This window comes from Podarcis melisellensis (genome assembly GCF_964234715.1).
Source record: "Podarcis melisellensis genome assembly, chromosome: 6".
Classification (NCBI taxonomy): Eukaryota; Metazoa; Chordata; class Lepidosauria; order Squamata; family Lacertidae; genus Podarcis; species Podarcis melisellensis.
Window position 1 is genome coordinate 30,050,855 of NC_138538.1, and position 27,003 is coordinate 30,077,857.

The 27,003-nt window shown below is 42.9% G+C and overlaps 2 long non-coding RNA genes across 2 annotated transcripts; one reads left to right on the forward strand and one right to left on the reverse strand.

Moving 5' to 3' along the window:
• Positions 1–6,726: 6,726 nt before the first annotated feature.
• On the forward strand, positions 6,727–22,231 carry LOC309373212. Its single transcript, XR_014169847.1, has 3 exons — positions 6,727–8,485; positions 20,007–20,128; positions 21,514–22,231. It is a non-coding gene; the product is annotated as an uncharacterized lncRNA (long non-coding RNA).
• LOC309373192 lies at positions 14,507–26,725 on the reverse strand. The gene is made up of 3 exons (XR_014169814.1): positions 24,468–26,725; positions 22,262–22,321; positions 14,507–15,043 (listed from the first exon to the last, which is right to left on the reverse strand). It is a non-coding gene; the product is annotated as an uncharacterized lncRNA (long non-coding RNA).
• Between the last annotated feature and the right edge of the window lie 278 nt (positions 26,726–27,003).

Sequence of the window (27,003 nt, forward strand, 5' to 3'; positions counted from 1 at the left end):
TTTCTGCTGCAAAAGACAGACATGGCTTCCCTTTTGGGAAAAGAAGATAGCATGCCCCTTAAAAAAAACCAAAAAAAAAAAACACCAGCCTGGATTGTAGCACTTCATTCCTTTGGACATTTCTCATTCTGCTTAAATTATTCAACTTCCACTTTTCTGAAATATATTTTTGTACTTCTGTGCCATGCAAATCCCCAGCCTCACCCTCCTCTTTCCACCTTACAAGAGCATGAATTTAAGCCAGTGGTGGTCATTTGATGCAAGATGTGCAGTCTGATCCTACACATCTGCACCAAGATGTCAAGTCCTATTGAGAGCAATCACGAGACTACCCAAATTAGAAGTGCACTTAAATTATGTACCAGGCAACTATGAATCTTGATTTTCAATAAATAATAAAAGGAGTTGGAGGAGCGCAATTCTCACTGTGAAGGCAGCATGGCAAGGGGAGGTTTATCACTTCATTCTCCACTGAGATCTGAATGGGGACTGCCCCCCTCTGGATGGCTGTTAGCCTCAGAAGAAGTAAAATTCCCCTTTGAAATAGGATTGCAGCCTTCACCGTGCAGCCGTGAGTTCCGCAGGCTTAGGTGGGACAGTCAAACAAGACTACAGCCAAGATATTGAAGCAAACCAGCAGCCAGGAGGCCTGATCTTTATTGTTGCAACAATGACTCCAAACTACAACATAGAAAGAAGCAAAGTTGCAGGGAAACAGGCAGAAGGCCTTCTCGGTTGTGGCACCCTCCCTGTGAAACGCCCTCCCTTCAGATGTCAAGGAGAGAAAGAACTACCGTACATAACTTTTAGAAGACAGTTGAAGGCAGTTTTGTATTGAGAAGTTTTAAATGTTTGATGTTTTACTATGTTTTATATGTTTTCGCCCAGAGTAGCTGGGGAAAACCAGCCAGATACATGTCATTCAAACTGACACAACCTTCCAAAATGGGCAGTTATGCAATAAGATGGCAAATGGGGAAATTATAACTATGATGAGGTCAGAAGCCTTTAGTTTTAGCCTTATGGACTAAAATATCAAAGTATCTATTCTTCAATGTAATGTTGCACACCATCCCAATTCTCTGAGCAGTGTGAGATTCCAGGAGGTTCCAGGTGCTTACCAAGGGTTTGTTTTCCTTGGAATGAGGGGCAATGGTGTTATTTATGAAAAATGGTTTATTTACACATGTACATAACCTGAGCCTACGATGAAGGGGCTCACAGCATTAACACCCCAGAAGGTCTTGCTCCTCCCATCGCCACAGCCTTGGATTCAAGCAGAAATCGATCATGACTCTCACTCTCTGGCTTCTGCCTGCTTCTAGTTCAGCTCATACACACAACTCTAGCTTTTGTCTTTCTTACTACCAGCCAGGTGAGGGAGGGGAGCCCAGCCATTTGCCCTCTGGCACAGAGCAGTATCCTTTCTTAGGGTCCATTTCCAAGAAACTGGCCTGGCTGCTTCAACAACTGAATCCTCCACCAGATCTCAACCCTTAATAGATCCAGGGGATTAGAAGGGACTCAAGGCCTTATATACCCTAACCCCACCACAACTCACAATAATATCTCTCTCTCTCTCTCTCTCTCTCTCTCTCACACACACACACACACACACCTTTTTATTTCTCTCTGAAACACTTTATAGTCCTAATTTGTCTCAAATCTACATATTGCCGTGCATCTTAACATTTTTACTTCCCTGCCTCTTTTCCGGATGCTTTGTCCTTTGAGAGAAAAAATATTATAATAGGGAACAGTATTACAGATGGTCCTTTGTCTCTGTTTTATTCTGGTTTGTATCTTCTTTGCATCTGTAGGCAATGGTATCTACTAAACTTGTACTTCCACTGAGTATCCCATGCTTACTGCTTTCCCTAAGGCTTTGCTCATTTGTGTATATGCACAATTTGTAGCTGTTTCCAATTTACCTTGCCTGATGATTACCAGGAAACACAGCTCTTCAAACTTTGCTGTTATTTTCCATCAGGCCTTTTGCTTCTCCTTCAGCCTCTGCAGCGACCAACCCTGGTAAACTGAGGACTCAGGCTTACTCAATGCCCTCTGCAGGAATACGGTATTTCCTGGTAGCATCAGTCCAGAGTCAATCAATGATGCTCACTTTCCACATTTTGATACAAGTGAAATAATGCGCATTACCATCAGCAGTGGCGTAGCGTGGGGGGTGCAGGGGGGGCCAACCGCACCGGGCACAACATCTGGGGATTAGGGTTAGGGGGCACAAATCCACGGGTTAGGGGGCGCAAATTACTTGCCTTGCCCCGGGTGCTGACTACCCACGCTATGCCACTGACCATCAGAGCACTTACTTGCACTCCATCTGAAATTACCTGTCAATACTCGGACCCTGTCCACTTTTCACTATCCCAAAATTTCTCTACTTCAGAAAAAGGACCCCAAGCTTATGAACCTAGCCTCATCAGAATCCAACCATTGGTTCTGTTTGCACTGGTAAATTCAAAAAGATATCTAAGCAATACTCAGCCAGAGTTCAATGTTTCTATGAAATTCATCTCAACAAGAATTTACAGTGTGGACACAAATACAGCGTCTCTTCCACTAGAAAAGCATTTAAACATTTACTTGGGGATAAATCTGCTGCTGCTTTTGTCCGTGTGTTCTCTGTTTGGCTGTCCTCCTGCGTCGGTAGTTTGTAGCTCTGTGTCTCATAAAATGTTACATTATCAGCGTGTAAATCAAAGCTGGCATTCAGCGCATCTCAGGAAGTCATGTGACTTGAACACAGCAGCTGCAGGCACAGCATGCTAAAGCAATCAATGGGGCTGTCTACTCCACCATTATATTGTGTCAGAAGCCCTGGCAGCGAGGCAGTTGTCTCTCTGTACGGCTGCAAATTGATTTGAAGCCATAGTTTAAATCTGACCAAAACAGTAGTTTTGCCACAAAACTAAAATATTGGCCTGTCTGGGATGGTGGGAATTATGGGCCCAGCAACATCTGGAGGGCCACAGGTTTCCCAGCCAAACAAGTGCACCAAACAAATGCCCATTTATTGTGAAAAGAAGTGTCCATAATAAAACAGCCTTGCAAGCTACACCTGCTCAAATTCCCTTTTCTACACAATTAGTAATCAATAGATATACCATTTAATTACTACAGTAGCTTCTAAACCAGGCATAGGCAAACTCTGGCCCTCCAGATGTTTGGGACTACAACTCCCATAATCCCTAGCTAACAGGAACAGTGGTCTGGGATGATGGGGATTGTAGTCCCAAACATCTGGAGGGCCAGAGTTTGCCTATCCTGTTCTAAACTATTAAAGAAGCAGGAGTCCTGCTCTATTTTTCAGCTGGCCCCCTTATATATAGTCTCCTAGGCACTGCTGCCAGGGACACGGGTGGCGCTGTGGTCTAAACCACAGAGCCTAGGGCTTGCCGATCAGAAGGTCGGCGGTTCGAATCCCCGCGATGGGGTGAGCTCCCGTTGCTCGGTCCCAGCTCCTGCCCACCTAGCAGTTTGAAAGCACGTCAAAGTGCAAGTAGATAAATAGGTACCGCTCCAGCGGGAAGATAAACGGAGTTTCCATGTGCTGCTTTGGTTTGCCAGAAGCGCCTTGGTCATGCTGGCCACATGACCCAGAAGCTGTCTGCGGACAAACGCCGGCTCCCTCGGCCTATAGAGCGAAATGAGTGTGCAACCCCAGAGTCGTCCGCAACTGGACCTAACAGTCAGGGGTGCCTTTACCTTTAACTAGGCACTGCTTCCAGAGCTACAAAAGCCTAGAAGAACTTCAGAACTTTTTACATATAGTGACTAGATGATGAATGAATCTGTCAATTTCTGTTCTTCCCATATTCTCATTTTTCCATCTTAAATTGAGTTGTCCACTTCTTCACTTTAGTTTGTGCTATTTTTAAAGTCCTCATGGAAATTTACCAGCATTTTAACATGAATATTGCAAAAATTTGGAGAAGTGCACATTTTGAAGGATGGCTGTGTTTGTATATTGTTCAGGAAATTGTGAATCAGGGAGGCTCACCTTTAAGTGAAACACCTGTAAAGTTAATATTCATCTATGTTCTTGTCAGGTCCTGATTGTGCTCTATGATGTCATGCTCTCTTTTCATGGATGCCTATGACAACAGATATGAACGATGGGATGGGATCTTGATGCTCCCCAATTCAGCTAGCAGGATGGGCTCATACAGTCATGACATCCATTCAGGACCAAACAAGAAGTGATGTTAAATGTGCCAATGGGGAATTTTCTCCCTCTCCCTCCTGCCAAAGCAAACACCAGCTTCGGAGGAACGGTATTCCTCAGGACTACAGCAATGGAGAAAAGGGTTAAATTCTCTCTCTACACACCTGTGCTGATACCCTTAATAATGAGCCCCAGCCGATACAATGTGCATTTTGAACACCTGCACTAAAAAGCTAATGCATATTATCATGTGTAGTGCGGCCCTTAAGAGTTCATGGTTGAACAGAGAAACTGGGAAAGCTAATTTCCTGAGAGCCCAAATTATTGTTTGGATGGAAAGAGCTCCTTGAAGGCCACACAATTATTAGCAGCAACATGGGGGAGATCAGTGTTAAAGGTGAAGAGGGGTCATGGCTTAGGGAAGGCTACACTTAGAAGGATTTGCCACTGGCTCCAAACCAGCAGGTAGATATATGAGCCTGCATTTCCTCTGCAACTTGCCCAAATGATTGCAGGGTCTCCCTCCGTTCAGGCATAAAAAGTGAGCAAAAGGGAATGAGGGCAGCGGCCTCTCGAATGGTGTCAGTATCAGTCCTCCAGCACAATTAGGTGTCTGTTCAATGAATTTGAGCAACCAATTAATGCCACAATCAATTTTGTCCTCAAAAGCAGCAAGCGAGGCAGAAGAAAACGATGGGCAGTGAGGGCAACGTTCAGCCGTTTGCAAACTCTCTCTCACTCTCTCTGTCAGCTTGTGAAATTGGCAGAAGGCAGCGGGGCTCACAGAGGGATTTGAGAACAAAGTGAGGAAAGGAGAGCTGCCAGATGCCTGCCAATTTCAAGGATGGTGCAGTATCCCAAGAACAGCATCATCGCCCAACAGAACATAATGTGCAGCTTTTGCTTTAGAACACTACAAGCCCATAGTGAGGCTGGGAATGTTGATTTGGCAATTCTGGACTAGATACACAATTTGCAGGTAGTATTTCCAAGGGGAGCTTTCTCTCTAATCCAGACCAAGGTTGCCCTCTCCCCAGCCAATTGGTCATTTCTGTTACACTTAGGCCAAGGAGTGGGGTTGAGTTAGGCATACATAACCACAATAAGAGAACTAATGCCAAACACCAGTCCTAAAGGTCATTTAAAATATAATAATAAAATGAAGACAGGAGTGCCTGGCGTGCTCTGGTCCATGGGGTCACGAAGAGTCGGACACGACTAACCGACTAAACAACAACAACCTGTAAAAAAAAAATATGATCCTCAACATCAACAAAAAATCAATCACCTAGGGAAATAAAAAAATCTCACTGGCCAACTCAAGAAAATGCCTCCTGACCTCTTCAAAGTGCCTGGAGGGTTTTTTTGAGCAAGACATGATAGCAATTCAGTCATAAGCCATGTGTGCTAGTGGGATAGGGGGCAGATGTGAGAGGATTGTGTAGAAGACAGAATTTGTATTTCTGAACAGTTCAAACACTGTTTATTTCCTTTTACGTACATACCTTACAAATTCAAGACATCTGCTTGTCCTGAAAGCAATGTTTCTTTATTCATGACTGCCGTGGCAAAATTAAGACAGCTGACAACTCTAATTGAATGAAGGATGCCTCTCTGGTGGTGGAAAGAGTACTTCTCAACAGCATCTCACCCATTATTCCAGGGCAGCGCTTTGCCTTTGCCATCTGCTGAAGGGCTAAAGAGTTCTCCCTCAGAAGTTGCCCATTTACCACCTCCTGTAAATGTAGTGAAGACCTGCTGTGCAAGTGGTTGAAGACAAACAACATTTTAAGAGCAAGAAGCACTTTTCAGGGGCAACAAATCTGCAATAGATCCGGGGCCAGCCCAACCATGAGGCAAGGAGAGGTGACTGCCTCAGGTGGCAGGATTCACAGGGACAGCAGATTGCAACATCAATCTTCCTTCACCCCTTGTTCTTGATATAAACCTTTCCTCACCCCTTCTTCCCTGGCGGGGAGTGGGGCACAATTTTGGGGTCTACTTCAGGTGCCAAAATGTCTGAATAGATCTATTGATCCATTGATTCTAGAATAAATTGTCATGTGCACAAAGCCTACGCTGCAATGTGAGGCTTGCACTCTAAGTGATGAAGCCAGTGTTACTGCTCTAAAGCTTTGTGAATATCTTTGCCCTTATGCTGCAAGAACATAGCAGCAAGTCAGCACCTCACAAACGATCAGGTGTTCCAAAGTGCTTCTTAAAGTCAGCATGGTGCTGCTCCTGCCATGCATACTCAGCACCACCCCATGTGAGTGGCTGGGAGAGGTGTTGCTGAACGGAATATTTCGTGATCTTGACCTAATCACATTGGCCAAGAGATCACCAATAGCTCCAAGCTTTCTTAACCTGTCTGCAGAAATTAAAATTTCTTTTCAAGCTTTGCCACACATGGAAAATGCCAGGGTGAGAAGAGGCACTTGGAATGCTCTGTTCAGTTCTGATATCTGCGCCGCAAAAAGGGCATATTGCAGAGCTGGAAATGTTTCTGAAAAGAGCAACAAAATTGAACTCACCTATGCGGAAAATTGCAGAGCTTGGTGTAGGAAAAAAAGAGGACATGACAGAGGTGCATGGAATTATGCATGGTGTGCAGATAGTGGATAGAGGAATTTTTAGGCCTTCTCCTCTCATAATGCTAGAATCTGGGGTCTCCCAACAGAGCCAAATGTTGAAAGATTTACAGCTGACAAAAGGAAGAACAGCACACAGCTAAAGTATAGAATTGGGTCCCACAAAATGTAGTAATGGCCACCAACTTGGATGACTTAAAAAGACTGGACAATTAAATGGAGGATAAGACTGTTAGTGGTTACTAGCCATCATGGCTATGTACTATCTCCATTATCATAGGTAATATGCCTCTGAATACCAGTCACTGGAAGTAAAACTGAGGAAAATGCTGTTGTGCTCATGTCCTGCTTGTGGTCTTCACATAGGCATCTGGTTAGCTACTGTGAGAACAGGATGCTGGGCCAGATGGACCTTTCATCTCATACAGCAGGAATCTTGTGTTCTTAACTCTTCTCTCCTACACACACATACACCAGACAGAGTCCAGTAAAGTCTGAGGATGTTTAATGGCCATAGCTTGTTTAGTGTTTGTTGGGAGGGAAATGGAAAATTATGGTGTGGAACTGTGGATGAAGGTATGGTTGACAGGTTGGAATCCTAAACAGGAGCACTCTACACTGCAACATTTTGCTGCAAGTCCCACTTTTAAAATAATATTGTCAACCACAATTGTTTCACATACATTTCAGCGACCAATGGTTCTCTGCTCTAAAAAATCAGAGACAACCTGGGTCCAGCAGCTAAGGCACCCAGTATGCCAGCATGCAGGCTTAAGTGGAATTTAGCCCAGTTCCACTAGCTCAGGTCTCCATTTTATACTTAATTCCAATACATTTGGGGAGCTTTGAGAGATAGAAAGGATTCATGCTCCAACCTGACCTCAGCAATTGCAGAACCTCTGCACAGCTTGCAGATCAATAAGAGCAGCCCACACCTCGCACAATATTTCCTTTCTGTGCTAGCAGATGGGAATTCACTTCAAAGGCAGATAGGTTAGGCAAAACACTCCGCTTTCAGCAGAGATCATCATGGCTTCAGAGGTCGTATACAGCTGTATACTGCTCAACACAGCTCTCTGTCAATCGGCAGCAGTAATCAAGGGCAGGCAGAAGCAAACCAAGAAAGGGGATTGGCTGATATAATGCAGCCCGCCCCCTGATATTCAGCAACTTGGTAAAATATTATTCAAGTCTCTGTTTGCATTGTTGTCTTTTAAGTGAAAAAAGCAGCCAGCAATGGCTTTGCATTATATGTTCCAGGAGGAAGAAAGGATCACTGTGTTGCTTGTTCCTATCTCAGACCCTTTGTTTTGGCAGGCCGACGGCTGTGTACTCCCCAGTACTTATCACAGAAATGAGACGTAGTCAACATTTTCCTCTGCAGCTTCATCTGAAATTTCCTTAGGGCACAGTTGCATGGAAGGCTCTGTTCCTTCCAGTTCTGTACTTTCATAGCAGGTATGATGCAGACTAAGGTATGCTGCAAGTTTTCTACATCTGTCATGCAGATGTGGAGAGCAGGGATCAAAGCAGAAGAACAGAAGAAGAGGCCTCCCTGCTGGATTAGACCAAAGGCCAATCCTGTTCAGCATCCAGCTTCCCACAGTGGCTGACCAGATGCTGGCGGGAAGCCCACAAGAAGGACATGACTTGCTCCTGCTGTTGTTGCTCCTGTGACTGGCATACAGAGGCATGTATGATCCCAGAGGTAAGTTATAGCCATAAGGATTATCAGCCACTGATGAGAATATGCAATCCCAGAAGAATGTCCCTTTGCGATCACACCCTTACATTAATGGTAATTACACATGGGACAGGGGAGGGGAATTTGTTCACATTTAAAAGCAAGGTTACCTAATTCACACTTTATGAAACAATATGTAAAGCAAAGCCCAGCCATCTGGAATTTGCACTTCTACAAGATGTGGCAAACTGTGAGTTCTTCAGCCAAGTAATGTGAACAAAGATGCATATAACAGTGAGGGGGGAAATGCAAAAATGCATTATATTAGGTGCAGTTGCTTTTCAAAAATGTGTATATTAAGAAAAATTGTGTACAATAATGTCTATATTAGGAGAAATTTGCCCAAAACTCTTGATTAATTTTCTTGAGGGTTTTTTAAATTGTAAACTGATGTGGAAATGTGGAGAACAGAACTTAAAATTGGAAAAATCGGAAACTGAAAGAAACTGAAATTGGCAGAGTCTCCTATTCCTAGGAAGTCAGCTCTCGAACACGAGGAATTAGGAACCTATGTACTAGCAGTGCCACAGAGAAGGGATCTAATATGAACGAACCAAATCTAACAAAATACAAATTTGGCCTCTCACCAAATACAAATGATGTAACCACATTTTTCCTATTTGGACCTAGCCATGGAATGATGTAGTTGGCCACTCTTGAATAGTCCTCAAACAACAAAGTTCACTCCCACTCATTTGTGGGACTGTCACCCAGGCCAAGTGGCAGGGAACATATGACATTCCAAGGAGCCTGCTGGATTACGCCAATGATCCATCAAGTCCAGCATCCTCCTTTCACAGTGGCCAACCAGATGCCTATGGGAAAGCTGCAAGCAGGATCTGAGCACAAGAGCACTCTGCCCTCCTGTGGTTTCCAGGAAGCGGTACCCAGAAGTATTACTGCTTCCAGCTGTGGAGGCAGAGCATAGCCATCATGGCTAGTAGCCATCTAGATAGCTTTATCTTCCATTAATTTTTCCAATCCGCTTTTAAAGCCATCTATGTTAGTAGCCATCAAAGCCTCCATAGTTTAACTGTGGACCGCCAAGAATCCAAGAAGCAAATCCACTGCTCAAAGAACTGGAAATGTGTTGACTGGTAGCATCAGTAGTTAGAAACCAGGGCCATTTTATTTATTCATTTTGAAATATTTATATACCACTTTATATTTTTAAAAGTATCCAAAGTGGTGAGCAAGAGAAAATAATAAAACACAACAAAGACAATTAATATGAAACATTAAAACAGCAATACATAAATAATCCAATGTGGGCAACAAACAAAATTTGTCCAACAAGTCCATAGATTCAGAAAACTTATTCAATCTCATCCCGAGATCTAAAAACTCCTTCTCATCTACATCCAGGAGCACCATTAACTGCACAGACCCAGGTGAATCAGGTAGCAAAGCAACTCTGAACTCCTATTCAAAGAAACTGTCATCTCTGCATGCACAACAGCTGTCTCCAGTGTAACACTTCAGCTTCACCGCAGCTTATGCTTTCAAATCAGATGGGAATTGGTTTGAGAGAAACCCCATCAAGCAGCAGCATTTCTCAAGAAACTACAGGATAAGTAAGGGCTGAGGCTAACATTATATATACCTGGCTCCAAACACCAGCAATGGGAGCACACTGGAGCCCAAGTAAATAGTAATGTGTCCACAGCTTCAGAAAAGAAAGAATCTGGTAAGGGTCCTGCATGGATTATTTTGAAGGGAAAATATGTCATTTTTAATATATGGGCACCCTTCATAACTGATCCTGCATACATACATTTTGTACATAGAAATTGGTTCCTGAGTAACAAATGCATCTATGAAGTGGTCCTTCATATTGTATTATTCTTAGTCCTGATTCTGCCATATGAATTCTGTAGGGCATTTTCTACTCCAGATTTAGGATGCAAGTCTAACTCCACTTAGCTGGGAGTAAGTCTCATTAAATTTTATAGAACTTACTACTGCACAGACATCCTTGGCTCAATATAGTTGGCATAATTGCTCTATATGCAAGGATATGTATAGCATCAGATTTAGGTCAACTCATCATCTGATCCAATGCTACCTAACATTTCTCCTGGCAAGGAAGAGAATATGGAGTCTGGAGATCTGTATCCTTTCCCCATATGAACATATAAGGGGCTCCGGATAAACCAGCATTAATAAGTGGAAGTGAATTTGGGAGTCCTAAAAAAAGGAATCTCATTTTCATTGCCATATGGTTGGCATATCCCCACTCTTCCCTTGGCCTTGCCTAACATCCTATAATTGTCTATTTGAATCCCATTTAAACACCTACTGGGACCTATCCAAAGAAGTGTCAGTGATATGCTGGAGATGCTGGGAAGATTTGTAGATGCTTGAGTAGCCAAGAGAGGAAGTCAGCATTCAGATGAAAAAGAAGGGGAGGAATGGTCTTGCACAGATCATTTAACAGATGCAAAATCTATAGAAAATTCCATTGAGAGCTGGTTAGAGCTTGATCATGCTTGAATGGCACCCTGGCTGCAGTGATGGGGAGGGGAGGAATCTGTTGCCCCTGGAGAAACTGAGGAACTGCTGCTAGTATATCATTGCAGTTGTTATATCTGCAAGAAGAGCCGCTCCAAGCAGTATGATTCAATAAACAGGGATTCAACACTAGCGGGCAGCTTTCTGGGGATTCTGATGAAAAGCTGTGAACTTAAGTACCTCTGCTGAGCTGCTGGAGGTTTGGTAACTATCCAGTCTGTCTGCTGCTGGGCCAGACTTGCTTATGTTTGCAGCAGCTGCTGATGTTACCCTAAGGCAGCAATGAGACAGACACACACACAGCACTCACTGGTTAGCTTTTCCCACTATCTACATCATCTTCATTTCATTCAGTCTCTCCTCCCAGGCTGATGGCTGATAAGCTTTCACACATTAACAGTAAAAGCGAATGCTGTTAATAGAGGATAGAAAACAAAAAGTAAGATACATTCTGCAAGTGCTGGCTTTGCATTCACAGTGCAAGCAGTTTTAAGCAACTGCTTATTTAAAACTCCAATCCTATGCATGGCCATTTAGAAGCAAGTCCCAATGAGTTCATTAAGGTTTACCTACTCCCAGGGAAGTGAGTCTAGGATTCTTTGGTTCTGTAGAGGCCAAACCTAGTTAGTATTAATGAGGTCATGTGCTTAACAGCTCTAGTGTGGTGCTGCTGAGAAGTAGTAGAGAGGAAGATGGAGGATGGGACTCTAAAAATCCCACACTTATAGTCTGTAAGTAACTTCTTAAGGGCCAAGTGTTCCGTTATCCTGCCCTAACAGAAACCTCTGGACCCATTTGCCATTCCTAAGTGGCTAAGCATCTTTGCAAAGACTTGGAGTCAAAGGAATTCTAAACTGATGTTGAGAGAACAAGGGTTGAAATTCACACAGAAACAAATAGAAACACAAAAATATGCCCAAACCCGTATCAATGCCTGTATGTATTAATAAGCATGCACATAAGCTAGGGTTGCCATATTTCAAACAGTGAAAATCCAAACAGAAAAGTTGTTGAGCTTTGGAACAACCTATAGTAAGTGTTCCTAGAAGAAATTTAAAGATTTGGAGAAGTGGCAGGTTTTAAAATAAACACAGAAAAGACTAAAATGTTGGTTGAAAACATGGACGACTAGTCAAAAAAGGCTTCAGAAATGGCGAGTGGCCCCTGACCCCAAGGTTTCCTAGTCTTCATCTAGATCAGGGGTTAGCAAGGTTTATCTTGCCTGGGCTGGACCTGTCCTGCGGAGATCCCTCTGTGGGCCAGATTGCGAGCGCACCCCCGCAACTTTCGGCATCTGCGTGCGCAGACGCAATTTTCGGCACTACGGAAATGAGTCCCTGCGCTGTGCTGCGCCAGTTTAGCACACACACAAGTGGGAAGCTCAGTTCGGGGGTTGCTCGTGGGCCAGTCAAACGACCTCCACAGGCCACTTCCGGCCCATGGGCCTTAGGCTGCTGACCCCTGATTTAGATCCATCCAATTCTGACTTCAGGGCATGCTTTGGGAACCTAAACTGAATTGGTCAAACTAAGAGACAATTGCCACCTTTTGAAGACTCTTGAACATCCCAGCAGTATTTGGTACCATTGATTGTAGCCTGTCTGTTGGGACTGGAGACACTGTGTTATAGTGATTCCACTCCTATCCACCAGGCAGGTTCCAGCAAGTGTGCTGGGGATTGCTGCTACCCTGCATGGGACGTATCCTGCAACATTCCATCTTGTGTGCCATGCAGTCGACATGAGACCACAGGAAGAGTTGTAAGAAGATATGGAATTTTGTGTCACCAGCGGGGAGGGCAGATTACACAAAATTATGTTTCCTTTTCCTTACAATTTAGTAAAATCTCAACTTAGTACAGTGGTACCTTTACTTATGGACGTGATCCGTTCAGGGGTGCCGTTCATACCCTGAAAAGTCCATAAGTAGAGCGCCACTTGTGTGCGTGATGCAATAGAGCACTCCTGCGCATGCACGAAGCGCACAGAATGCTTCTCCGTGTGCGGCAAAACCCGGAAGTATACACTTCCGAGTTTGCTGTATTCGCAACCCGAAAATCCGCAACATGAACTAATGCAACTAGAGGTATGACTGTAATGGGCAGAACAAAGACAAAAAAACCCGAGGTAGTACCAGTCCTACTGCCTTTAGATTACCAAGGGAGTCTTTGCTTGGAGGACCCTTGCCACTCAAATTTTGGCAAGAAGCTATATGGAGCAGGGACTTCTCAGTGGTGGTGTCTTTGCTGTGCAACTCCCTACATAGGGAGGTCTGTTTGGCTGACTCCCTTTTATCTTTCAGAAATTGTGCCCCATATGTTGTTCTTTGTCAGAAAAGCTACTGCATATGGTGAGCCAATTTTTGCTGTCGCTTGTTGGGGTCTCTTTTGTATGTGTGTGTTATTATTGTTTCATTTTCATGTTTTCGTTTTAGATATATTATTATTTGTATTTGGAAACCAATGCATGAATCCCTTGGGTTAGTCAGCAGGGTATTAAATGTTGGAAATACATCTCTTTTCTTTCCCACTGCCCCCAGCCCTCCATTACACTTTAGTTTATTATGAAGAGATAAAAACAGAACTGGAAGCGGCAGCCTGCAATCCTATTATTGCCCCCATAGTGACACTCTAACTTGGGTACACTAAATCCTTTTCTCCTACCCCAGGATGCTTATTACTAGGCTGGCCTGCTTCTCCGCAACAGAGCTATTGCCATGGAAACCATCAGAGGCTCAAGGGTGCCTGGCTAAGGCAATAAATGATTTAACTATTGCGCTGTGTGATGCTGGGACAATGGCAAAAGAACATTCTATGCAGGAGGGTTGTTGAAGGGACTTGCCTTATAGAGCCTTCCCTGATGGCCTTTCAGGTTCCTTGGTAGCATGAGACATGATTCAGTGATGCTGTGCTATACCTACACATGGGATTTGCTGCAGCCCACCTTATACCAACTTTTGGACACCAATCCCAAATTTAGGGTGACCATGTGTCCCATTTTACAGACCGTCATACTGACAGGTTATCGAGTCCCAGTCCAGTTTAAAGAAGGGAGAGCAAAGGGGGCCCTAAAGCTGCCCCTTAACAGTTAGCAGCTGGATAGCAGACTGAGCAGGTGCCCAGGTCACCTGGTCACAGTCTACCCCACTGTAGTGAGATGTACTGTATTTCTCTTTAAATCATAGCAATCATTTCTAAATGTGCATCTATACATATAAATGAGCAAATTTCATGCTAATGTTGGCCCTCTTTCAGATCATGCATTTCCTTGTTTTTGGTGATTTGGCTACCCTTCCTCAATTGCAAATAATCAGCCTCTTTACCAGGCATAGGCACCACCAGCAGGAAAATGCAGCACTTACATGGATACTCCATGAAACACAAGAGATCCACATGGAAACTGCTTTGTGAACCACAATGGCCACACTTGCACACAGAGTGCTTCCATATGACAATCATAGCACACATCCCTCACCTCAACACAAACATAAACAGAATGATACTCAAAAGTGCAGCCTTGGTTTGGACCCACAGCGTGCCCTTAATTTTTTAAACTGTGCCTATCCAGTGAAAAACAGTCTAAACAATGGTTTCTCCATCAAGGTTGTGTATATGTTTTGTGCATGATCACCAATTTTGCAGGTTTTATAGACTGTGGGCCTGGGGCTGAACAGCTGGTTCTCACTCAGCCCATGATACTAGCAGTTGGCAATTGTCAGGCAGCAGTGACAAAGGTCTCTGAGGCTATAGCAAGGGCCTAAGCAGCTGAATTTGCTTAGCCCATGATAGAGGTAGGTCTCCATTTGGAAGGGTCACTACTCCTTGAGCCATATATATCTTGCCCTGGCAAAAAAAGTCAACCAATCATATTCCAATAAATGTTTCATGTGTCTAGTTTGGAAAGAATCACAGTGAATATACTGAAAAAACATGCTATATTAAATATCTTCCTTTAAGGGATGGGGGAGAAATTCAATGCAGTTCTCTTTAAAGGTGAAGTTTTCTAATCTACACTTTCTGAAACAATATGAGAATTATAATATAGCCATTCTTCAAAATTTCTCCAAATTTTTCAATACAATTCTCCAGCTATGTAATGTCTACAAAAATGCATATCCTAAGGTAAAGTATCCATAAAGATGTTTATTACATTACTGAAAATAATATACAAAATGCATTATTTTATAAATTATATAAAATATAACAAATTAGGAGGGAAATGCACTAAAATACTGGTGAATTTTCATGAGGATTTTTTAATAAAATAATTTGCAAACTGGTTTGGAAATGTGGAGAATTGAACTTTGGGGAAATGAGAAATGGAGAGGAACTGAAATTAACAGATTCATTCATTCCCAGTTCCTATTCGTAGGCAGTTGATAGCAGCTTCTTATCCTCTGCTCATTCTTTACATGCTGCCTCATGATTATGGAAATTGAGTCTTTCCATAAAACAACCAAAGCATGGTTTAGTCTTCTGCAAAGGGGACAAAAGATGACTAATGCATAATCAATAGGGCATCGTAGTACCACAAACTATTTATATTCCGATGTTTTCAGCACATAAGGCAGTGAATGGCACCAGCAATAAGCTAAACATTCAACAAAGCATGAAAATTAATAAAGATTCATAACCTTGAATTCAACCCAATGGAGGCAACAAACACAAAAGGGAATTAGAGCCAAGGTTCAGTGCCAAGAAGACTGTCTGATTTACCAGCACAAAAGGCAAATAGGAGCCAAGATTACAAGTAGCCAAGTAAACTAACTGTGGAAGAATGAAACAGGGTCAGGCAGTAGTTCAGTGCATGCAGTATATTGCTCTCAGTAAGAAGTTTAAGTATGCCCTGGGAGCTTTAGTCTCCAGGAAGGCCACTGGAGCGGCCATGGGTGTCTCTCCCCAGGTATAGCTGAAGGGAGAAAAAGCCCTCTGTTAACAAAGACTTGCAAACCTTAAATAGTTGCCTGCTAAACCCAAGTCCACTGGTATGGGACCCCGCCACCCCCACTCACAAGCTGACAACAGAAGAGGGAATTTTGGCAGATGCAGCTTATCATTAGAGTCAGTATGCCCTATACTGGCACAGAGGCAGAATCTCAAGTAGGGATTGGGAATTTGTGGCCTTCTAGTTGTTATTGGACCAGTATCATTTTGACCAAACTGCGGGAGGCAGTGGAAGACAGGAGTGCCTGGCGTGCTCTGGTCCACGGGGTCACGAAGAGTCGGACACGACTAAACAACTAAACAACAACAACAAAAGTTGTTATTGGACTACAGTTCCCACAATTCCTCACCATAGGCCAGGGTTAGGATCTGGAAGTTAGGATCAGGGAGATCCAGGTCAAAATCCCTGCACATCCCAGAAGTTGATTGCATGATCCTGACCTGTTACTCTTTCTTAGCCTAGCCCTTCTAGCAAGGTTGTAATGCAAGTAAAATGGGGTCAGACTATGAACTGTCCTGCGATCATTGGGTGAATGATGGGATAACAATGATGCAGGAATGAGTAAAGTGACACCAGTTAAAATTCGCTTTTCTATACAGCTGTTACTGGTGCAGAAGCCGTGCCCTCCTTTGCCTCTCATCGCCCTATTACAAGGGGGAAGATGTCATTAATTCTCCTCCCTTGTACATAACTGACAGAACAAAGTGTCCATTGTGATTCCCAGACAGAATGAAGTCTGACTCAGAGCCAAACAAAACATTGCACGCAAACGGGTATAACAAAATCCTGACAGCCGTTCTAAGAAAAAGCAGATTCAGAAGAGGATCATTAGACCAAGAAAGTAGAAGGCAGAGGGGTGATCAAGTACAACCCTTTCCCCTCCTGCTTGTTTCAGAAATAGTGCTTCAGGTTAAGAACTTTGCTTCAGGATAAGAACATAAATCATGCTCCAGCGGCGTAGCAGCAGCAGAAGGCCTCATTAGATAAAGTGGTGCTTCAGGTTAAGAACAGTTTCAGGTTAAGAACGGACCTCCGGAATGAATTAAGTACTTAACCCAAGGTACCACTGTATTGTACAACAGGCCTAGATGAAGGTGCATATTTGGGATGCAAGTAGCTTGAGAAAGACCAACACAAGAGAAAGGAGAACAGATCCACTCACTGACAATCTCACCAGACAATAAGGAAAAAGTAAGAAAGCTGTTTAGAGGAAGAGTATTCTACACAGATCTACAATAATAATCCATTTTGTCCATCTGTTGGCAGCCCTATAACATAGAATTCCTGTTGCTGAAGAACTATATCCAGCTCCTCCTATGGGGGAAGCATGAAATGAGAAAAAAACAACACAATTGCTGCGTTAATATGGGAAAGGGTTTAGTAAGCTCCAGTTTATGACTTGCTTTGCTAACAAATCTTGAGATGTCATAAGAACATAAGAAGAGCCCAGCTAGATCAGATGAAAGGCCCATTTAGCTCATCATTCAGTTCTCACAGTGGCCAGCCTGATACCTATGGGAAGCTCATAAGCATGATGCCTCCCAATTGGCTGCCGGGGTCCTGTCAAGAAGCATTAGGTCAGGATTTTGATTAGATTAAGCATGCTTCATTGATGTGTCCAGAGAGCTACAGGGTTCTGTAGTTGCTTAGAGTTGCATAAAGCTGGGTGTACCAATCCTTATGCAAATATCATACTGGTGAATGATGCTTGATAAAGTCCAGGACCCCCCTCTCTCCTCACAACTCTCCTAAAAAGATACAGCATCATCATGAGTATCTGACATTAAATCAAGTGTTCCCAAACATTTCTACTAAATAAAACACCAACCTATAGTGCATAAAATAAAGAAGCTGCCTTATACTGAGTCACACCTTTGGGCCATCTAGCTTATTGTTGTCTGCAATTGTCAACAGTGGCCCTCCCAGATTTCAAATGGGACATTCCCAGTCCTAAGTGAAGATGCTGGAGATTGAACCTGAGACCTTCTGCACGCAAAACAGATGCTCTATTACTAAGCTATGGCCCTTCTCCTAAACCCAGCCCTTTAGCTACTTGAAGAATGGATGCTACCAAGATAGTAGTACAGAGGCAAGACTGTTCATGAATGATGCATCTGAACAATGTGGTAAAGTCTGTGTTAGGTGTTATGGTCAAGATCAGGCATAGGCAAACTCGGCCCTCCAGATGTTTTGGGACTACAACTCCCATCACCCCTAGCTAATAGGACCAGTAGTCAGGGATGATAGGAATTGTAGTCCCAAATCATCTGGAGGGCTGAGTTTGCCTATGCCTGGTCAAGATCCAGAATAAGACACTCCACAATAAATTAGTGAAGGGATGGGTAATCTGTGGTCCACCAGATGTCATTGGACTTCAATTCTCATCAGCCTGGAACGCTGAGCACGCCTTAGGCACCAAGCGACCCAGCAGGAGGAGGAGGTGGCAAGGAGCCCCAGCCAGCCACTGCCATGACCTCACTTGTAAAAGGAAACTTGCAGATGGGAACCCGATTAAGGAGGCTTCCACACACACACAGAAAAGGTGACAAACGCGGAATAACCTCAACCCGGTGGATCAGTAAGGACTGGTCTCTTGGAAAGGGACTGGGGGGGGCAGCCCGCTTGGATCACTTGCTAGGGTGGAGGGTGTGCGTAATTTTTTTATTATTATTTTTTTAGTCTGGAAGGAAAGAGAGGGGCCACTGCCTTTTCAAGTTTCCAGCTGCTGAATGCCTCATTTGTTGGTATAGAGAGATTTTGTTTCAAGACCATTGAAACTGAAACATGTCATAATCATAATAATATTATTATAGAGATAGGAATTAGAGGAGAGATAAAGTTAAATTTTGTTACTATCAAATTAATCAACTAAAAAAATTACAGCTAGCTGGCTATTCAAAAAATTAATAAATTAATTGAGGGCAAGTAATTTTTTTAAAAATGGAACTTATTGGGCTGCATTGCAGCCGTTAAAATGACTACTCTTCCCAAGTTCTTATTTTTATTTCAAGGCTCTCTATATCAATTCTTTAATCCCAATTACAGAAATGGCCGGTGCTAATTAAAATTTTATTTTAGATAGTAAGTGGAATAGAACAACCCTCCAAACTTTGTATCACCCAAGGGACAAAGGAGGGATAGAAGTGCCTTATGTTAAGTTAAGCAACGGTGCCTTAAGTTTTATTATGATGCCTTTCTGCTTAGACAAAAAATGCATATTATTAATAAGTCGCTAGAGATCCTGCGAGTTCAAATGGAATCTTATAAAACAACAACTGTCAAATATTGACAAGATCAAAAGGGAGCAATGGGAAACCCTTGTTTCAGTGGCTGCATGCCAATGGAACTCTGCCTTAAGTGAAAGCCAATTAGTCCAATTGTTGCTGGCCAAATTACACTTTGCTCCAAATGTCCAGACAACAACAAAAGCCTTTTTGGGAAACCACTTATAGGCCTTAGAGGATATGAATTTTGTTAAATAAATAAATAAACAAACCTACAACCATTTCATGTAACTGTTAAATAACTTGGGAGACAGAAGAGATTGCTGAAGATCCTCATAGCCCCAAAGCTGTAGTGCTACTTTCCCTGAGTTCTACTTTAACCCATCCCTACATCCTGAGCTTTTTTTTCAAAAGGACACCTCCATGGATTGTGGCAAAAGCCATTTAGAGATCTGAGAGAGCCAGGGTTCTGGCTTTTGCCCTGCTTCCATTTGCCTCTGACTCTGCCCAACACTGGCATGTGACCCTTGGAAGGTTCCCCAGAAGGAAAGGCAGACCTTGTGCTGAAAAGGGTGCCCTGCAACAATTTTACAGTGTCTCCCTGATTGGTATCAATACGGATGAAGGGTGAGCTACACATCAACAAGCACACACATAAATCACTGCTGAAGTGCACCTCCAATTGTGCACAGATAATGTTGTTGTTTCCCCAGCCTGTTACTGTTAGTTACAGACTACCTGTGATGTCACAAAAACACATGACAGCTGAATGGATATAAAGGTGGGCCTTTTCCTCTTCTCCAACAGAAGACAGAGGGCAACAGCTGTGACATTCAGAATTGCCCAGCCTTCTTCCACCTGGAGAAGGAGAATTGGCAGATGGACAGAGGTGTTCATCTGGCTGTGGGATGCCATGGAGCATTAATAAGGCAAGTTCACTTGCTGAGAGGGATGTGGCTTGAAGGCAGCTGATACCCATGGTCAGAAGCTGGCTGACATCTGGCGATGGGCTTAATGGAAGCTGGCAAATGTTTTTATCTTCCTTAGTAAATGCTTTTTTTCTAACTGGGGAAAAAGAACATATACCTTCAGTCTTTCAAACTTGCTGTGACCTAGATAGCAGTGCATCTTTCTTAAAACAGGGAAAAAAGTCAGTGAGCCATGGATTTCTGAATTGTGAAGAGCTCAATAAGCAAAATTCAAGCCTCCCAAATGAAATTTGGAAGTAGGTGGATATCTGCAGATTGAAGCCAAAGAACAAATATTAATGAAGAGTGAATGATAAGTGAATGTGTCCGTTGGTGTTTATCATGGATGTTGGCTAGCATATGCATGCCTATGTGTATGGGAGGTTTTAATTGTGGAAGAGGCAAATGGTGTCAGTAGCTACATGAATGTGATGTGTAAAAGGAAATTGGTGGATATTCATGAACAGCTGAGAGCTCTGGAAGTTGGCAAGCTGAAGTTAGCTGATGAAGTATCCAGGCTGAAGTCAGTGGAGGTGCCTGGTAGGTCTATCACAGGCTAAACATTATGATTTAGTGATACACCACAATGTCTGAAACATGGAACTATGTAGGGTGGCGGGATGAAGATCGGGCAAAGGAGCGGTCTTTGGAGATCGCACAGGTGGGGGCTGAAGATCAGGCAAAGGAGCGATCTTTGGAGATCGCACAGGTGAGGGCTGAAGATCGGGCAAAGGAGCAGTCATGGAAATTAATAGGTACATGTTATGTGCACTGCGGATTCCTCCTCTCTGAGGCAGGCAAACCCTCGTGTTTGGAGGGTGAACTTTTCCCATTCCTCCCTAGACAGAGGGAGAAGAAGCAGCCCAGCTGCAACTGCTGCATCGGGTAGAGAGAGAGAGAGAGACACTGTGGTTATGGGGATGCGCCAAGGCTAGGAGTGGGACCGTTCTGCTATCGGAGGGGGAAATGAGCTGAAAGCAAAGGCAGCCACCAGCCTCCAGAGGGTTCGCAATTATACCACCCCCTGGAATTCTGAAGGTTGTGCTTCACAATACATCGCCAGCTCAATTATTTTGAAACTGTTCTTATGATGTGGTCTACAAACTGGTGTTGGATGATGCATCAACACATCACACAGCCTTGGTGCCTGGGTGATGCTGTTGAATGGTACCTATCCCCCTCATTGTCTCTGCCCCCCCCCAGGATGTCTGAAGTTTCTTCAGACCAACTGGGAAAGCAATGAAGAGAACTGTAGCACTTAAGCAAGCTCGCTTATATCTCTAAACAAATGTCTTCCTAAATATATCTAGCTGTAGTGTTCATTCTATCTTTTTCTTCCAAGACAGTTTATGTGAGCAGTACACATGAAAGATGGGCTGGGTGAGAAATAATAAACAGGAACACATTGACGATGGAGAGCAGGAAGTCAACTCAATGAGGAAATTGTACTAAATTTGATGTCATTTGGTACTGATTTGTTAAAAAATTGGAAAACTAATAAAAATTATCTGGCAAAAAAGAAAAATAATAAATCAGTAGTGAGTTGCCCCGCAATGGTCAGGCCAGGGGAGGTTGTGCTGGTGCTTCTCCAGCTGTTGCCATTGGCTGCAGGCTGCCTGGGATGTCACAAAAGGACATGGGGGCTGAGGAGAAAGAGGTAGTTATTTGTGGCAGGGTGGAGGGAGTGAAGAGCCTTGGTGATTCAGGGGAAGTTGAAGGAGGGCCAGCTGGAGACAAGGAAAGGAAACCTGTGTTGGTTCCCTACTAGTTGAGTTGCCAACTTTTCCCTCCCTTTTTTACATAGCTGTCAAAAAAGTCACAACTGACTTTGTCAGAAAAGTCAGATGTCCGCCCAATAAACTTTTGAGGATCCACAGGGTTTGAAAAGCTCTCTGAGCTATAATATTTCTTATAGGTCTAGTAAAGGTAAAGATACATTAGGATCAACAGATGTTATTGTGCCAATTTTCAGTTGGCATAATAACAGCAGTAGTTCTGGAACTCAGAGCATACCCAGCTCTTTAAAAATCAACAGCACTTAAGAAATCCAAGAAGGATGAGTCATTTTCCATTGAAATAAGCTCAGGTAAGGACTCGCCTTTTCCAACTGCCGCATGTGAATTGTTGGGTCGGGCCAGGAAAGTGGTCCAGTACCTTGAGGAATCAGACAATGAGTTATTCTGAACTGACAGCACCTTGTTCAAAAATAGGATGTCAGTCTTTTGATGGGTGCAAAGTTTTAACATTATGTTTGTCCCTGTAAGTATTTGATATTTTTAACTTCCTTAATAAAATTTTGTCTACCTTAATATATGCTTTTTTCTAACTGGGAAAAAAGAACATATACCTTCAGTCTTTCAAACCTGCTGTGACCTAGATAACAGTGAATCTTTTTTAAAAAAGAAAAGAAGTCAGTGAGCCATGGATTTCTGAAGGAGAAATCTCTGTCTACATCAGAGTCTAATTTTGCAATGCTGACAATAACGCTTGATGGGATAGGTAGAGAGATGTAGATGCAACATGCCTCATCAGACAGCCGTAACCTACATTTAAAAAATGTTTTAGAACATTTGGGTCACTCTGCAAGCATATACGAATACTAGGTTACTACAGTTACAATATGCTTCCCTTTCTCTTACCCTAGCAACATTTATGCCTAGCAACAAGGCTGCATGTGTTACTACTACTGATTCTGCACGCACTTCACTCCATCATGGCAACATCTGTGCCTAGCAACAAGGCTACACATTCTCTGCGAATGCTGGTGAATGGCAGGCTATTTTGGAGCCAATCTTGTTCTTTGGAATGCTATGCTTTAGAGGTGACCTCTATAGTTCAGCCCACATAGTTTCCTCACTTATTTATTATCAGCCTGTTCCAGTTCCACTACTATGTCTGAAACAGATAGCGCATAAGATGCAAGGCATCTTCTTTGATATAGTCCTAGGGCATAGCCTGAAAGTACCTGATGCAGAATTTTTAATAAATCGAAGCTGGTCTAGATCTGATCAGTATCTGGATGAGAATCAACATAAGAATATGATATAAGAAGAGTCCTGTTGGATCAGACCAAAGGCTCATCTAGATCAGCATCCTGTTCTCACAGCATGCCAATGGGGTGCCTGTGAGAAGGACCTGAAAGCAACACTGCTCCCTTCACTTGTGATTCCCAGCAACTGGTATTCTGCTTCCAAAGGTAGAAGAACAGAGTCATTGTGCTTTCAAAGCAGGTGCTCTGCCACTGAGTGTATGCCTCTCCCCCTCTTCCCAAATTCTCAGAAGACCCTCTGATTTTACACTGCCTTTCCCACTTGCCGGATGTAAACAAATATAATGAGGCTTAGAATGCCCCATTTTTAGTGTATATTGAAATTTTTATGCCTCCAGTTCTATAGGGAATAAGAACATGTAATTAGAGATGTTATCATCATGTCTGTACAAAAGGCAGCAAAGATAAGGTTACATAGGGAACTGTAATGCTGTCATTCATTTCCAAATTTGTTTTAAATGCCTTTTGTCACAGATCCAGAGAATGATCTAGTTGAGCAAACTTGCTTCTCACACAGGTCCGCATACAAACAGGAGTCAGCTGACTTGTTGCTACCTCCCCCTTGCTACATGTGCTGGCTGGGACCTATGGGAGTTGTAGTCCAAAACATTTGGAGGCACCAAGATGGTGTAGGCTAGTTTACACTGACAGCCGCTTTCCAGGGTTTTGGACAGGGGACATTCCCAACCGTACCTGGGGATGGCAGCAACAAAACCTGGGATGTTCTGCCTGCAAAGGAGGTGCTGTACCCCTGAACTATGATGCTTGCCCACTTATTTTACAGAAGGAGATGTAAAATCAAGCATATAAGAACATGAACCACTAAACAATACACACAAAAAAAGATAAAACTCTGGTGCACAGCCCATTTCGATGAATATTCACTTGGAAATAAATCCAGAGAAGATTACTTCTGAGTTAACATGCAGCCTTATTGTTCATAAATGCAACATTTGGGCAAGGTGTTTTTATTACAATTCAAATATCAAGTTATGAACGGCGATGGGCGAATGTCCGTGTTCTGTTTCTCTCCATTTCTCATTTTTCCAATCTTAAATTCAGTTCTCCACATCAAATTCTTTTTTTAAAAAAAGGACTCATGAAAATTCATCAGTATTTTAGTGCAAATTTCTCATAATAGCCACACATTTGTATGCAATTTGGCTTAAGACACATGTTTTTACTAGGCAATTTTCCTAATGGATTATGCATGTTGTTTTCAATAATAAATGCATTTAATACACATTTTACCATAATAAATATATGCACATTTGTGCACATTACTTGACCAGAGAACTGCACTGCATAATTCAAAGATGTGCCAGTTTCAAAGGATGGCCTTGTTTCAGTTTGTCTATTTTTCAAGAGAGTGTGAATTAGGTAGGTACACCTTTCAATGAGAAATGAATCAAATGTTTACCCAATCCCTTGTTATGGATTCATGTTCAATCAAGTGCTTTAGCAAAAGAACAAAGAAAGCCTGCAACACTAAAGATGGGAGCTGGGTAGTGTGACTGAATTTCTGGGTGCTTAAAAATAACAGTTAACAACACCAGAGAGGTCTGCTTCAACTGTTTGTGGTGGTTTTTCTTTATTATTCTGCAGCAAGGTGTTTTATGTATGTGAACAATGCCATGTGTCCACTTATCCTCTCACCCAGAGGTTTGAAGGATGAGGAGGCACTTCTGGGACAAAATTAGACTTTTTATTTAATTACACTCAATGAGGGGTTTAAGCTTGATGGTTACAAATGAGAGGCACAATACTTAGTTTCAGGCAAACACACTTTACATTTTGAATTTAGCCTCAAGATACTGTAGACTATTTCCACCCAGCATGGCTATTAGTATTACTACACCAGCAACACTTTCCCAGTCCTTTCTAATATTTTTACTTTTCCCTAAGTGAATTAAACTGGGTTGCCCTGGCTAGCTAACCCTAATTCCTGTCAGGAAGGGTCCCTTTCTCCTCATGTTCCCCATGCTTTTCCAAGCCCTAACTGATCCCCATCTGACAGTTTAACTGCAAAGTTCTACTTTTTTAAATCACCTCTTCTCCCTGACTGGCTGGTGTCCTAACCAGTTCTGATTGGTCCCTGGGTCACCAGGAGGCTGATCCAGGGCCTGACAATCATGCAGAGATTCTGCTCTACCTAATATTTGTCTTTGTGTTCTCCAGAAGCATGAGGCAGATCGCCCCCACCTTGCTGTCCTCTCTAAGCAGTGCCAGCTCCAGTTTTAGACTCTAATTTGCAGTATACACTTAAAACAGTATCAAACCACTTTAAGCAGCCAAAGTTTCATCCAAAGATTCCTGGGAACTATAGTTTGTTAAGGGTTGTAACAAGGCCCTCTATTCCTCCTCACAGACACTTTACAAACTAGAATTCCCAGGATTTAGTTAGGGTTCCTGCGTTGCAGGGGTTGGACTAAATGGCCTTTGGGGTTCCTTGTAATTCTGTGATTCTTGGACGAAAGCCATTATTGTTTAAAGTTGAATTTATTTTAAACATATGGGGGCCTCATCTGCGCTCTCCCTGTGGGTCTAGTCTGTACAATAATCCAGATGGGGAGTGTAGGGCAAGTGAAGGAACCTGTTCTATTTCCCCATTTTTGTCATTGCTTCCATTTTCAGAAAAGTGAACAGGCAAAAACAACAAGAAGGAGCAACTACAGGGTCAGGAGATTCTGGAGGTTGGCAGAGAGTCTCCTGCAGGTGTGTGTGGCCTTGGCAGATGCCCAACAATGCTACCCCTAATGTATCCAAGGAAACCACACTCAAGTATTGCTAATCACCTCTTGAATCAAGTGTTTTTAAGCCAATGAAATCAATTGTAGGGTCACAATAGACATGATTACTTTGTTAGCTCTGGGGTGTTTGATTTTAGTAAGTAAATAAAGGGGGAAGGGGCTGAGCCAGATTGGCATGGAACATGGCACAGGGGGAGAGGGGGTCTCCATAGTCCAAACTGTAAACAGTTAGCCTTTTGCCTGCTCTTCAGACTATGAGAAAACTATACATTTGGTTTTGGTTTTTAGACTCTGTGCTGCTTTAGGTGCCTTTGGGTGTGGTGAATGAACTAGAACATTCAAAATAAAGACATTTTCACCACAGGCTTCCCTAGCAATATACAGTAGCTGTTCTTTTATTAAATTTTACTCCTGTTTTGAATGATACCATCATATATTTTAAGGAGGGAGGACTTCAGGGCAGAATACAAGTCTCCCGAGAAAGCCTGAGGCTTGGCATATCTGTTTTTAAACACAAATCAACTTCTTCCTCTGTTTATATGTAAGATAGCAACACCTATCTTGCTGACATTAGTTAAGCAGATGCCAACCAGTGGGGACATTTGGAATTTTGAGAAAGTGTCATGGGCACCAGTCACAAAATGGCTTCTGTGAGGGTTTGTGGCATAACATAAAATGGCAACTGTGTGGCTGTGGCATGGCACAGCAAAGCACAACATGGCTGCCACATCTTAAAGAGCAGAAAAAGAGACAGAAACAGAAAATTCAGTGAGGAAAAAGCCACCTACATCAGTCACCACCACACTTGCTCACAGAAAAAAACCTCTTTACAGCACTCCTCTGTGCAGAAGGGAGTAAGATGTCCAATCCTAACATCCACTGAAGTATAGGTACATTTAAGGGGATGTATTCAGTGTGGAAGAGGCCACTGAACCAGAAGAGCAATCTGTCTCTTGTATATTGTGGATTTGTAAGGGTATATTATTTACTGAGAACTTTTTTGGGGTGCCGTAGGAGGTACTGACAGGCACACTGGC